The 13,828-nt window shown below is 40.1% G+C and overlaps 1 long non-coding RNA gene across 1 annotated transcript; it reads left to right on the plus strand.

Moving 5' to 3' along the window:
• Positions 1 to 9,124: 9,124 nt before the first annotated feature.
• On the plus strand, positions 9,125 to 13,313 carry LOC144588400 (uncharacterized). Its single transcript, XR_013543944.1, has 2 exons — positions 9,125 to 11,064; positions 11,316 to 13,313. It is a non-coding gene; the product is annotated as an uncharacterized LOC144588400 (long non-coding RNA).
• The last annotated feature ends 515 nt before the right edge of the window (positions 13,314 to 13,828 follow it).

Here is a 13,828-nt window from a genome sequence, read left to right on the forward strand (position 1 = left end):
TGCCTCCTTATTCACTGTCCATATTTTTAAATTATCGTCTTTTAATGATGTTAACCACTGTTGTATACTCATCGGTTTCAACTTTAAATATTGCCTTTCATTGTTGTAAACCCCCTGGTCCTTTTCAGGGAGAAAGGTGGAATAAAAATATTTTAAACAAACAAATAACAGGAACTTAATGATTGAGCTCATCAGTAAATACTATCTCTGACCCATATATATTCAGTGTCCTATCTCTCCAGTCTGTATGGGTGCCTAAGACGGGGGTCGGCTTGCACAGTGCATACAGCTCCTCTGTACACTCTTACATTCCTCCCAAAACTCCAGGGCAGTTGGGGTGTGTGTGAATTAATTCAGTCCCTAGCAGCCATCAGGCCTCCTGAATTTCATAAACATTTTTTTTCAACTTAAAAGAAAGCACATGTTTTTGGCCACTAGAGGGTGAATGTCATTTTTAAAAAACAAAAAAACAAAAAAAAAACAAAGTACATGTACCTTTTAAAATCTAAAACTATCTGTGAGGCTGCAGTTGATTGTGCTTTTATTGAGTGGGAATATAAACTGATTTTAGAACATTTTTGTAATTTTAACTTTAAAAATTGCAATCTTTACATTACACAGTTCGTGGTCTAACCATATTGGGACTCGTCCCGCCCCCCCCCCTTGGGGTTGGGAGGTACACTCTCAGCTGGGGTCATGAACTGCAACTACTGGGCGAAGGCCTATACTTCCTACAATTCCATCCACCATGTACACACACATTAACTGTACAAAATGAACACTTATAATGGGCCACTTTATTATCACTTTCAGATCCATACTTTTCCCACCAGTATATCTTGAATAACTGACCCCTGCCCCCACAAACCCTCAAGTAACAGCATAAGCTAAAGCATGTCTACTCTACATGGCTTTTCTGTGCAACTATGAAGACCTGGACTGGAAATGAATTATGAACATGGAAAGCTGAAAAAGCTTGTGGGAAAATATTGAATGGTCTAATTTGCATAGGTTATTCTGCATATAAAACCTAGGTTCCTTTGCAGTATAGTCCACACCTACACGTTTCAGGCTAGATATGGAAAATCAGGGTATTCGTCTATTCATTTCCATTTCCAATAGTCCACGAGATGCTCTGACCCTGTGACAATTACAATTACTGTACTTCTTTCCATCGTAGGTCTTAGTAGGCTCCTTAGACACAAATAAAAGATCTTGAAAGAAACCCTTCCAGTGATGCACTGCATTACTGCAATCTGACAGAATTAATTAATCACAGCCAAGCGCTACTCAGAATAAACTCTCTCAGATGGAAGAATGATAAGGCTTCCAGATTTTCTTGTACAGTGGGGTCTTGACTTGAGAACTTAATCCGTATTGGAAGGCGGTTCTCAAGTCAAAAAGCTCTCAAGTCAAATCTGCATTTCTCATAGGAATGCATTGAAAACCATTTAATCCGTATCTGCTCTTTTCCGTCCATAGAAACTAATGGGAAGCTGCTATTCTGCCTTCGACCACTAGAGGGGGATATTTTGTTTCTTTTTTTCTTAGGTCAAGAAAGGTTCAGGGAAGGCAAGGAAAATACAGTCCAGGCAGTACAGTACCAGGCAGTCCGAAGACTGTCTCCCAATCCACTCTCTAAACGCTGGGAGGAGTGAGGAAGCAGACAGGCACCCTTTTCACTGGCCAACAGTTAACTGAAAGTTCACTTTTTGCACTTTCCCTGCCTCCCACGTGGGGTTTTTTCAGTTCTTAACTCAAATCCAAGTACTTAAGTCAAGTCAATATTTTCCTATGAGAGTGGTTCTTAAGTCAAAATGTTCTTAACTCAAGCCGTTCTTAAGTCAAGACCCCACTGTAATATCAGTAGTAGTAGTATTGAAGGGACTACTGCACATACACTTACTGTCTGAGGCGGATGGGACCTGGAAACCAAGAACATTTGGCAAGCCTCAACCTCTGCACAATAGGCACAGACTTTTTTTTTTCAAATTCCGCAACCAAGTATACTTTTTAGCAGAGGTGAGCTCAGAGAGATGGCACTAGGAGTTACCCATCAGAATCCCAGCAGGAACTTTAGAGTGGGAAACTGATCTTTCTTTGCCCTCTGACTGGTTCACTCTGAGATTCAGATTACATGTTACATTTCCTGCTGTTACAACATTTTCCTTCCAGCCATGCAATTTCTTCAAAGCTCTGTATCTGAGCCATCAGTTACACAGGAAGCCTATATTTACTTCTAATGACCAATCATAAAAGAAATGCAAACTACTTTTTTTGCAGGATGCAGAGCTGAGGAAAGCTCCATGCTAGGATAAACGGATGTCTTTTACCTCTTAAGGGAGTTCTGCTTCTAAAGACGTGCTAGCTGTATCATTTACTGTGACGCTAAGTTGGGAAAGATGGGAATATTATTATATTTGTGTGCAACATTCTCTTTAAGGTTTTTGATGTTGGACTACTGTTGAAGCTGTGTCAGGAAATCCAAGACAGGGCATTTTTAGAAGACCCATCTTTTCCAAGACTTGGCAACTCCCAATCAGGCCTGTGTAGCCACAAGGTTAAATTACTGTGAACTGCTCTACATTCATGTATAACCCCTGGATGAATCAAAAACACCACCTAGCTATATATATATATATATATTGCTCTGTCCATAGCTAGGTGGTGTTTTTGATTCATCCAGGGGTTATTCTTTAAATTGAGGTGGGCTATGACTCATGCCCTGCTGCCATTTTATTTGCTATTGCACTATGACATTTCAGTTCTGCAATGGCAGTACTCCTCCCTTGCAGTTTCACTTGACAAGAGGAATTTCCATCTTGTTTGTAAGTTGGAATGAACTCTTGGAAGCCTGTTGGAAGAAAAGTCCAGCTTTAAAACAAGGTGCCCTCCCCTGCTTTGAACTTTACAATATAGCAATGTGTCCAAACTCCTCCTGCTTTAAAACTTACACTATTTCTATGTTCTCAAACTATTTTCCAGAGTGAAAAGGCTCAGATACTTACTTTCCCCTTCAGGCCCTGTGGGAAGCATCAGGGAAGATGGGGCTGTGCTTAGAATGAAAGGAAGGGAAACATATTTATGCCTAGAGAATTATCTCCCCTTGGACCACAGGGAAAGTATTCTTGATTCAGAGAACATGATGGTGGAAGTTACATACTTATTCATATACATGAAGCCTAAATCTTTGTCTTAATAGTTTGTGCCATAGAGAGAGCATGTTATGATAACATTTATGACAGCACAGATCTGTGATATTTTTAATAGTGAAAAATGCTTACGATGTATTTATGTTTGCTCAACTGCTGTGCCATTATTAATTAGAAGGATTTAGAATTCTTTATTCCAATTTATGTTTTCAAAGAAGTGATAAAAGTATACAGAGGTAGGGTGGCAGTGTACATAAAATCTGAAGAAGTAAACTAAATGGCATTTAAAGAGGTTGTCCGTGCAATTGTCAGGCCCTTACAAGCATTAAGTCCTAAGCAACCAAAAGAGGAAACAACACGGCAGCCAACACTGTTTCTATTGTGTCTAATTGATCTACTGAGAACATACTTGATACTGCATCTAAGAAAAATGGTCCAATTCTTCACCCATGCTTGACGAGAACTACAAGAAAGCACACAAATTAGCTTGTACTTGTTACAGTTTACCCCATCCTTTGGGTGAAAAATTAAAGTAAAATATTAAGAAGTGGATGATGCCATGAAAGGAAAGGAAGATAACGAAGCTGATGATGTTATAGGAAGGAAAGGAACCCTTTCCAGAAGCATAAGGTTATATGGAAACAGCATTTGTACTTTCTGGCATCAGTTAATCACTACTGGTGTTACCATCAGGCATAGCAAAGCAAACCACCCAGGAGGCAAATGCTGGTGGGCTAGGACAAGTGAAGCTACTATACAACTATAAAGTTACAATTCACATCCTTAGCACATTTACATGAATCCAGAGATTTAGTCCTAAAAATAATTTGTCTCCTTGTTTATCTGTAATATTTTGTATACTATGATAAATTGAACTTCTAAAGGTAGTTACTTTAATATTATCTATCTCTGTTCTCATATTGTCTACTGCCTTATTTTTTTCTCCTTGAAAAATTTGTGTGATGCATCTCCTCCAACTTATTCACAGTAAACCTATCCACAATAAAGCTTAGTATGTGCATTATATGAGCAAAAGGACTCAATCACCCTTTTTTCCCCAAGCCTAGTGCCTGAAATCCAGTAGGAAGTCACAACTAGAGTAAGCCCACTGACTCAACAGAACTTACAGAGGGATTGATTCACCAAGTCCCCACTGATTCAGTGGACCTTCATTAATTGCAATTTACTGTTCGATTTCAGCCATTGTAGAGAATTCACTAGCCTAATCTCACTATAGCCTGAGATATTCTTCACACACAGGAGATCTGGAGATAAACCTGCTGACCTTTTATGAATATTATTTTGCAGCACAATGTCAGAGATGAATTTCATGTCTCCGAATGTGTCTTCTCACCTCCCTCCCCTTCTGTAGTGATTTGTCATGTTTAGTCTGCTAATCCCATGAATAAAGATGGCATAAAAATCATTGGGTTCAAATTTACCTACAAAAGTGGTCATTCTGCATTGCTGAGAGTGTCAATGGCATAAAAAGCATCCACCCTTAGAAATCCATTCATTTCTGAGGATGCGTTTTGGCAAGCAGCAAATCTGGTCTAAACAATGCATAGTAAAACACACCCATCAGGGGGCAAATGCTGGTGGGAAATGGCAACATCCCCTTGGTTAAAGACCAATGCAAGTCATGGGATCCTTAACCTGTTTTGCACTGCCCTCACTTGCACTAGAGGATATTATCTGGTCAATTTTAACTGCCAGCCTTCTCAGCTGCCGTAGATGGAAAGGAGAAGGAATGGTATCTTGTCCTTTGCCTCAAGGTGCAAAATGTCTTGTGCTGTATCCTGTGATAGTGGGGAAATGGAAACTGTTGGGCATGTTTTATTATACTGCTCATGACCTTTGTTGAGAATTCCTTTTATCTATTTTTCAAAAACTCCCAGGGAGATCAGCAGAATTTTATAATCCATTTTTTATTTCTGATCATGTTATCAACAAAGTGGTGTATATCTGTATAATATATATTACGTTTTTCTGTTCTTTATTGCATTATTTATTTAGTGCTGGTCTTTGACCGTAATAAACTACAGTGACCTATTTACTAAATGGGAGCTATGTGGGATCTAAACACATGAGTGCTGTGCGTGCTGCAACTGTTGGTCAGATAGAATATTACAGTCATGCAAACGGCATCAGCCAGCCCCTTCTTACGAGGCAAACAGAAGGCTTCTGTTTCCCAAGTGGGGGGGGGGTTCCTATGTAGTCCTGGCTTAACAGTAAGCATGCTCCTGCTGGTCATAAGGCCCCAAACTGAATATACCCTTCCTAAATCTCATTCTATGTTTTCATTGGCAGACAAATCCCCATATAAGTTCTTGTACTCAGTTACTTGGGCATAAGCTCCATTGAACTCAGTAAGGATTCCTTCTGAATCGCATGCATAAGATTGGGTTGGTTCTTTGAAAGATAAACAAAGTGATATACAGGGCATCCATCGGTCTAGACATGGGGCAGAATGATAAACAGATTGCTTCATTATCACTATGTGTCTGGAAGTTTCCTCCAACACACTCCCTTTAGCCACCACCTCTTGTCTCACACAGAGAAATGTGTCCTTCCTTCTGTTTTGAAACAAAAAAAAATGTGGCTGTTAAGACTGCACCAAAACAAAAAAAAATGTTGCAGTTAACATTGCACCAAAGTTCCAGTTACGATTACTACTACTATCACTATGCATGGGTCCCTAAATGTGTTTGGCTGCTTTAGATCAGTAAAGGTAAAGGTAAAGGTTCCCCTTGACAATTTTTGTCCAGTCGTGTTCGACTCTAGGGGGCGGTGCTCATCCCCGTTTCCAAGCCATAGAGCCAGCGTTTTGTCCGAAAACAATCTTCCGTGGTCACATGGCCAGTGCGACTTAGACACGGAACGCTGTTACCTTCCCACCGAGGTGGTCCCTATTAATCTACTCGCATTTGCATGCTTTCGAACCGCTAGGTTGGCGGGAGCTGGGACAAGCGACGCACACTCACTCCGTCACGTGGATTCGATCTTACGACTGCTTGGTCTTCTGACCCTGCAGGACAGGCTTCTGCGGTTTAGCCCGCAGCGCCACCACGTCCCTGCTTTAGATCAATATCCAAATTGATTCCAAGCATTAAGGACCCTCTGTGATCCAAGACTTTGTACTGTCTACCCAGAGTTTGCTTACACTTGGCAGAAATGCTTTCCCTACAGTCAATGTAGTGTGGAAGAAGGAAGAAAAGGCTAGATGGGCTCAGGCAGTATTCTGTGGCCTTGATGGAAAGAGAACAAATTTGCTCTGGCTAGTGCCTGGCAAGAATCCCCCTTGCAGGCAGTGTAGCATGTAGGAATGTAGAAAAACATCACAGTGACATAGACAATATTCTATATTTATTTGCAATGCATGAGGCAGCTCATTGGCGGCAGCAACAAGTTTCCCTTGGCTAATACCAGTCAGAAAACTACAGTGCAGGCAAGGTAGAATCTAAGCGACAAACAGAAGAGTGCCTCTCTGAAACCCAGAGAGAAACAAAGGAAAAGGGAGGGGAAAGAGAGGCCCTGTTTCTCATGCTGAAACTTCAGCCTAATCACTCAGAGCTCACACAACACCACAAGCATCCACTGCAGTCATACACACATTTAATCCTATAGTAAGTCAAACTAGCTATGGGTCCGATGGCAATTTTTATATATATTTTAATTGTATTTTAATTGTTCTAAATTGTATTGTATTTTAATTGTTGTATGCCACCCAGAGACCTTTGGGTAGTGTGGGCGGCATAAAATAAATAAATAAATAAAAGAATAAATAAATAAAAGAATAAATAAATAAATAAATAAATAAATAAATAAATAAATAAATAAAGAAAGAAAGAAAGAAAGAAAGAAAGAAAGAAAGAAAGAAAGAAAGAAAGAAAGAAAGAAAGAAAGAAAGAAAGAAAGAAAGAAATCTAAGCAATCCAATGTAAGATATGCCTTCACCTGGGCCAGCTCGGTCCAACCTTCACCAGAGACTGTAGGACGAACTTGACAAATGGGAAGGGAAGTGACTGTAGTGGTGGCAGTGGCAGAGATGTCAGGTGTGAAATGCCACACTACTGTGGAATGACGCTGCTGTCTGCCACGACTTGCTATGAGCAGAGAAGAGGCGAACCAAACTGAACGAGCTTGGAGGGCCACAACTGTCTAGGCCTGCTTGTCAGTTAGTGTTCCCTTTCTTCTGCTACATGTGGATTTGGCAGGCAGGTACACTCACAGATGTGCTTTCCTTCTCTTCCTCCTCCTCCTGACAGTGCTGTTAGCTAGGTGCTTACCAGCTGGGAGCCAGTCAGGATCAGCAAGTTACAGCTCCTTTTGGCACCACACTTTAAAAAAAAAAAAAGGATTAAAAGTTGTCCCAGGGAATGCACACAGCAATTCAAATACCACACGACTGTCGTGTGACTTTAAATCGATTTCAATAGTGCACTGACATATTCTGAAATATTTCAGTGATGTAAACACACTCTTAGACAGGCTTTTTTTCTCCCCAAAGTGATTACAGTGGACCCTCGACTTACAGATGGCTCCACTTACAGACTTTTCAAGTTACAGACTTCTATGGCCGCAAAATTTAGGTCTGACTTGCAGCCGGAGAATCGACCTACAGACCAGAAAAAAAACAAAATGGAATAAAAATGGAACAAAAACAGCCGGTTATGGATTAATCGGTTTTCAATGCATCGTAGGTCAATGGAAACTCGACCTACAGACTTTTCGACCTGCAGCCACCATTCTAATATGGATTAAATCCATAAATAGAGAGTCCACTGTAAATGACAGAGCTTGAAGGGCCTTCTGCTAATGTTAAACTAGCATACTCTATTTCTCCTTTATTCTCCTTCTCCTCTATTTCTTTCTTTGTCCCTTTCCTCCCATATTATACTGAATTGAACAATGTTACATAACAATTATGTAAGCCGCCCAGAGACTTTTGGGTAGTGTGGGCGGCATATAAATTAATTAAATAAAATAATTAAATTAATTAGTTAAAAAGCACAAGGGGGATAAATTCGCTAATGTCAATCTGTAATTGCATAGGCCTAATAATGTGCTAGTTTAGTGTGGACAGACTTGGGCAGCAGACTCAGTGGACAGATGCCAAGGAGGTCAGAAAGTAACATTAGGGATTAGGGGACAGAGCTGTGTGCCCCACGTAGGCTGTCTTATGCCCCCTAAACAACATCTCTTCCCAGGTAAGCTTGAATGTGACAGAGGTGGCTAGAGTTGAAAACTGAATTCCCAACCTGTCACCTCCCGTGCATGGAATTGTAGGGGGTGTCCTCTTGTTCTTGCACAATAATTTGTGACTCGTCTGTTCCTTCACATGAAGAGAGCGCACAAGTCTATGTATTCTAAGAAAATCATGCATTTAGCCAGGGCCAGCCCAAGACATTTTGCAACCTAAGGCAAAAAGACAAGATATCTCACTCACTCATGTACAGAGGTTGACTAGACTCCCAGGTGAACTGTCCTTCCACACTGGCAATGGGACACGGTCCTCTCCCACACATAAAGGAAGAAGCCAGTTTATGTGGTGCAGGACAAGCTGGGTAGTACACAGAGTTCCCTTCTCCAAAAGAAGGCAATGACCTGCTGACTCAAAAACAACACGCAGAAGGAGGGGCTGTCAATTCAGTTCCACTCCAACCCCCCACATCTGATATCTGCTTCATTCTCCTTAACTGTTGAGGCAGTGTGGCATGAAATGTCTCCTTCCACTAAAATGTATTAAGAAACCAAAAACTTCACTTCCGTCAGCCGGGATGTGCAGCTAAACCCTCACCTCTTCGCACTATGGAATGTAAAATAGGGTGATAAATGCCTTTTTCCTTAATGGAAATGTGAGTAAACGTGTTTAAATTCTTTATGAAAACTTCAAGTAGAGATAGAAGTATTTTTTTAAACTGTAAAAGTCTCCCTGATAATCTGAAGAATGTACTTTCGCTTTCGTCCAGAAAGAACGCTAGAGAAGTTGAACAGCTAAATGAACTGTTGAAGACGGCTTGTTTTCTGGGTGCTATAAACCTTTGTCTTGCTTATGAGGAAAAGCACAGATAGGAGAATGAAAAGCTGGACACAGGAATTACCAGAAAAACCATCAGACCACAGTGTCAAGCGATTAAGAAGGGTGGAAGAGGAACAGCCCTACTCCCGTAAAGACGCTTCTGGAGAGAAGACTCAGGAAGCTGTTGGAAAAGAGTAGGGAGGGGCTACCTCTCTGACAAAACTTACTAAAATTAGCATGGAAAAACAACTCTCTGGTACAGCTGCGGTCATAAAGGGGCTGGAGAGTAAGATGGACACAAAAATGGAACAAAAATGGACTTTTTGATAAAAGAGAATCAGCAGTTGAGAAAGTACGTTAAAACATTACAGGGAGAAGTGGTAGATATTAAGGCAAGTCTAGAGAAAATGGAGGCCAGAGTACAACAATTGGAAGATTTCCAAGGGAAAACAAAAAAAAATATCAGAAAGTAGATGATTTGAGGAGAAAAATTATTTACCTTTTAGATAGCTCCAGACGTGATAACATCAAAATAATGAATTTTGAACATAAGAAAGGAACAGATCTTAAGCAGGAAGTGGTGGACTGGATTAATTGTATTATGAATTCCCAACATCTGACAGAAGAAGATATAGAGAGAATGCATTTTGTTGGGAATCCCAGAAGCATGAGACCAACACCTATAATACTGAACATTTTCAACTATGTTATGAAAGAGCAATTTCTTAAGGTCATCAAAGAAAAGCCAGAATTGCTAGACTATAGATCAAATCCAGTTCAGATTTACCAGGATTTAAGTAGTGAATCTGTACAGTGGAGAAAAACAATGAAACCCATCACATCGATCCTAATTAAGAATGGAAAGAAATACAACTAGGGTCATCCTGTCTTTCTAAAAATATGGAAGGATGGAGTCTTACACAAAATCTACTCTTTTGAAGACGGCAAGAATCTGATGATGGTGTGGGGGTTCTGGCACGAAGATGAAAGAGACCAAGGTGCAAGCAAGTAGACCTGCAATGAGTGGTGGTTTGAAAGAGAAGATATTCTGAATGGAAGAAACAATTGGAGGTAATTGGACATCTGATGATTCCTCCCTTCCACCCTTTTTAAACATGGTAATTGGCCCGTGGTTTTTATTTTTATTTTTTCTCTTTTGACTCTTTTCCCAGTGGGATTTTTTCCTCCCACCGGTGGGTTTTTTTTTCTTCATTTTTTTTATCACAGTAAATGGCCTGCAGTTTTTACTTGTTAAGTTTTTTTCTTTTTTCTTTTTTTGTTTTCCCAGATGGCTTTTTTCCCCTCTCCCCACCAGTGTGGTGTTTTGTGTTTTTTTCCCCGTTTTCTTTGCCTTTTTTAAAACATAGCAATTGATCCATGGTTTTTATTTTTTAAGTTTTTTATTCTCTTTTTTCCTCCTCTTTTTCCTGGTGGGTTTTTTCTTTCTTTTTTCACTTTCGGGGTTGGAGAAAGAAGATGAAAAGATAATGGTTAAGAATAATAAGGGAAGGCATTAAAGGATTATATATAGGGTAGGGTGAAATAGGATGAGGGTTTGGCTAGGACCCTGACCAGTGTTGGTGACATGTCCCCCCCTCCCAGGGCTCGCGTCAAACTTTACTGAGGCGCAGGGAAATGGGAGGGTGGAAATGAGTTTATATATGGAGAGGGAAGTTAGAGATAGGAGATTAGTTAGAGGAATAGGTGAATTCGTTTTTTTAAGTGTTTTTGTCTTTTTTGTTGTTTTGTGGGGTGCACAACAGGACTGAATAAAAGATCGAATATGGAATGGATATGGGGAAAAAGTTAAGGGTAGCTACTTTAAACATGAAAGGCCTAGGGACTGTAACAAAGAGAAGGGGAATAGAGTCACTATTGAAGAAAAACAAGGTTGACATTCACGAAGGCTTCCACAGCCGGGATCTAATGGTTGTTCTGGGTTTTTTGGGCTCTTTGGCTGTGTTCTGAAGATTGTTCTTCCTGACGTTTCGCCAGTCTCTGTGGCCGGCATCTTCAGAAGACAGCAACCTGAGCACAGAGTGCTGTCCTCTGAAGATGCCGGCTATAGAGACTGGTGAAACGTCAGGAAGAACGACCTTCAGAACACGGCCAAAGAGCCCGAAAAACCCAGAACAACCAAGGTTGACATTATTTATCTACAAGAGACACAGCAATTGAAAGATGGATTTAATGAGTTGAAATTACAAAATATAAATATTTATGAAAAAGGATTTGGGACTTCTAAAAGGGTAGCAATATGAATATCTAAACACTGTGAATTTACAGTAAAAGAAGTAATAAAAGATAGTAATGGTAGATATTTTTATAATTCAGGGTCAAATGGGGGAAGAAGATTATACATTAGTAAACGTCTATGCACTGATTATGAATCAAGGAGAATTTTATAAAATTGTGTTTAAAGAGATGGATAAGGTTAGAAAGGGATATGTGATTATGGCAGGAGATTTCAACATGGTTCTGGATAAGGTAAAGGATAAATCGGTATGTAAAAAAAAGACGAGTTGAACAAAAGAAGTACCCTCTTGAGCAAGATGCTAAAAACTACGGATTTAAGGGACATATGGAGAGAACTGAAGGGGGACAAAAGAAAGTTTACATATTACTCTTCTGTACATAATAGTTATTCGAGGATAGATTTTATGTTCATATTGCAAAATTTAATTTCCAAAGTAGTAGATACAAATATTAATGTGATAATGGATCATGAGTTGATGGTGATGGAGATGGAAGTAAAGAAAGACTATAGAGAAGCTAAGAGATGGAGAATAGACTCCAATATTTTTCAATATCCAGATGTAGTGGATAAAGTTAAGATGTTCTCAAGGAGGAGAAGGAACTGCCTAGTCTTTCCCCAGTTGAGAAAGTGAAGCCACGAGCCAGAAAGAAAGCAGGCTTCACCCGGAAAGGCACGCGGAGGAACTCCAGGGGACATCAGAGTGTCAATCGTCAGAAGAGAGCATGGACTTCAGAACCAGTCCTTGTTGTGCTGGACTACAACCAGGAGTTCATCGCATACATCAATGTGTTGAGTGTGAGTCTGGGAGCCATGCTGTGCCGAGCGGACCACAGAAGGAATCTCCACCCAGTGACTCTGATCAGCAGGAGATTCCAACCTGGTGAGATACTTTTGTCTGCCAACATGAGGGCGTGCATATCAATTGTTTGGACGCTGCAAAGACTGAAACCCTACATTAGGGGGAGGAGGTTCATCCTTTGCACTGACCCTTTCCCTCTGGTGTGGCTACAAACTGTGAAATCCACTAACAGTAAGCTTGCAAGATGGAGACGGAACCTGCAAGACTTTGACTTTGTAATCCATAGCATAAAAGGGACTCAGAGGATGGATGCCGATACCTTGTCTCGAAGGCCAGGTGGATAAACAAAGTTTTTAATGTGGTATTAAGTGTTCTGTTTGTGTATAGTTATAAGAAATGATTAAAATGCCAGGTTTGGATGGGGATGAACGGAGAGGTGGAGAATGATGGTAAAAAAAATTGTGAGTAGCCTTATTGATGTGGAGGTAATCTAATGTAAATTGTGTTGATGTAAATAATGCAAGAGGTTGGTACGTCTTTATTAATGCAAATACTTTAACTATATTGATTGTTTTAAATGTTTAAAGTGGTAAATTTGAGTGGGGAAACATAATAATAGAGAGAGAATGGTATTATAAGGTATGCATAAATTGGTAAGTAATTGTTTATATTTGCATGTAATAGGTGTTTGTTTATAAGGGCAAACTGCTAGGTTTCCCCTCCTAAAAAACATGTTTAAGCGGGGAGGAATGTTCCGTCCACACTAAGTTACGTATTATAAGTTATACATTATTCATACATTGTATGGTAATGGGGTTGTGAGGCAGAGCCATAGGGGCTGCTGAAGAGGCGGAGCCTGGGAGAGCAGTTCAGTCAGAGTCAGTGAGAAGAGAATAGTTTGGGGTTTTGAGGCAGAGAGTGTTTAAGGAGTGATTAGGCAGTGATTAGTCAGAATGTGACCAGTGTTAATTAATATAAAAGAGATTAAATAAAAATGTTGAAGCTGTGTGGAACTTCAAAAATGTACTTAATAATTATTCCTGAAACCAAGTGTAATCAATAAACCTGTTTCTGTTAAAAAGTCAGTACTGGATGGACCTTAGTCTTTCAGAAGAAAAAGAAGTTGATAAAGAGATCAACTGGTGGCAGCGTGTCAAGAGGAGGCGTGTTAGGATACCTTTCTGAGCTCTGGGTTTGATGAAACAAGCAGGGGCCACAGGGTAAAGGCCACAATACCCCACTACTTTTTGAAAGTTGCTGTGGCCACTGTGCTTCTGTAAGTTTCCTTCCTCTGTTCTAAACTAGGTTTACATTGTGAAAAGTTTAAGCCATAGTTTCAGGGTTGTTTTGCCCCTCCCCACTCCTTTCTTCTTCAAATTGGCTAAAAAGCAGGCAAATCACCTTAACTGAGCAAGGAAGTCCCACCCACGCACTCACTGATTAGGTCTGTTTGGGCTTTCCTCAGTGCCTTGTAAGTGTGCATATTAAGAATTTTAAAAATACATTAAAAATTAACCTTGGGGATTTGGGCTTGGATTCTATTTGATGAATTAGGAATGATTTTAGTTATCAGAGAACAGACAGCATTTTATGAAATA

This window comes from Pogona vitticeps, chromosome 3 (assembly GCF_051106095.1).
Source record: "Pogona vitticeps strain Pit_001003342236 chromosome 3, PviZW2.1, whole genome shotgun sequence".
In the NCBI taxonomy this organism is placed as follows: Eukaryota; Metazoa; Chordata; class Lepidosauria; order Squamata; family Agamidae; genus Pogona; species Pogona vitticeps.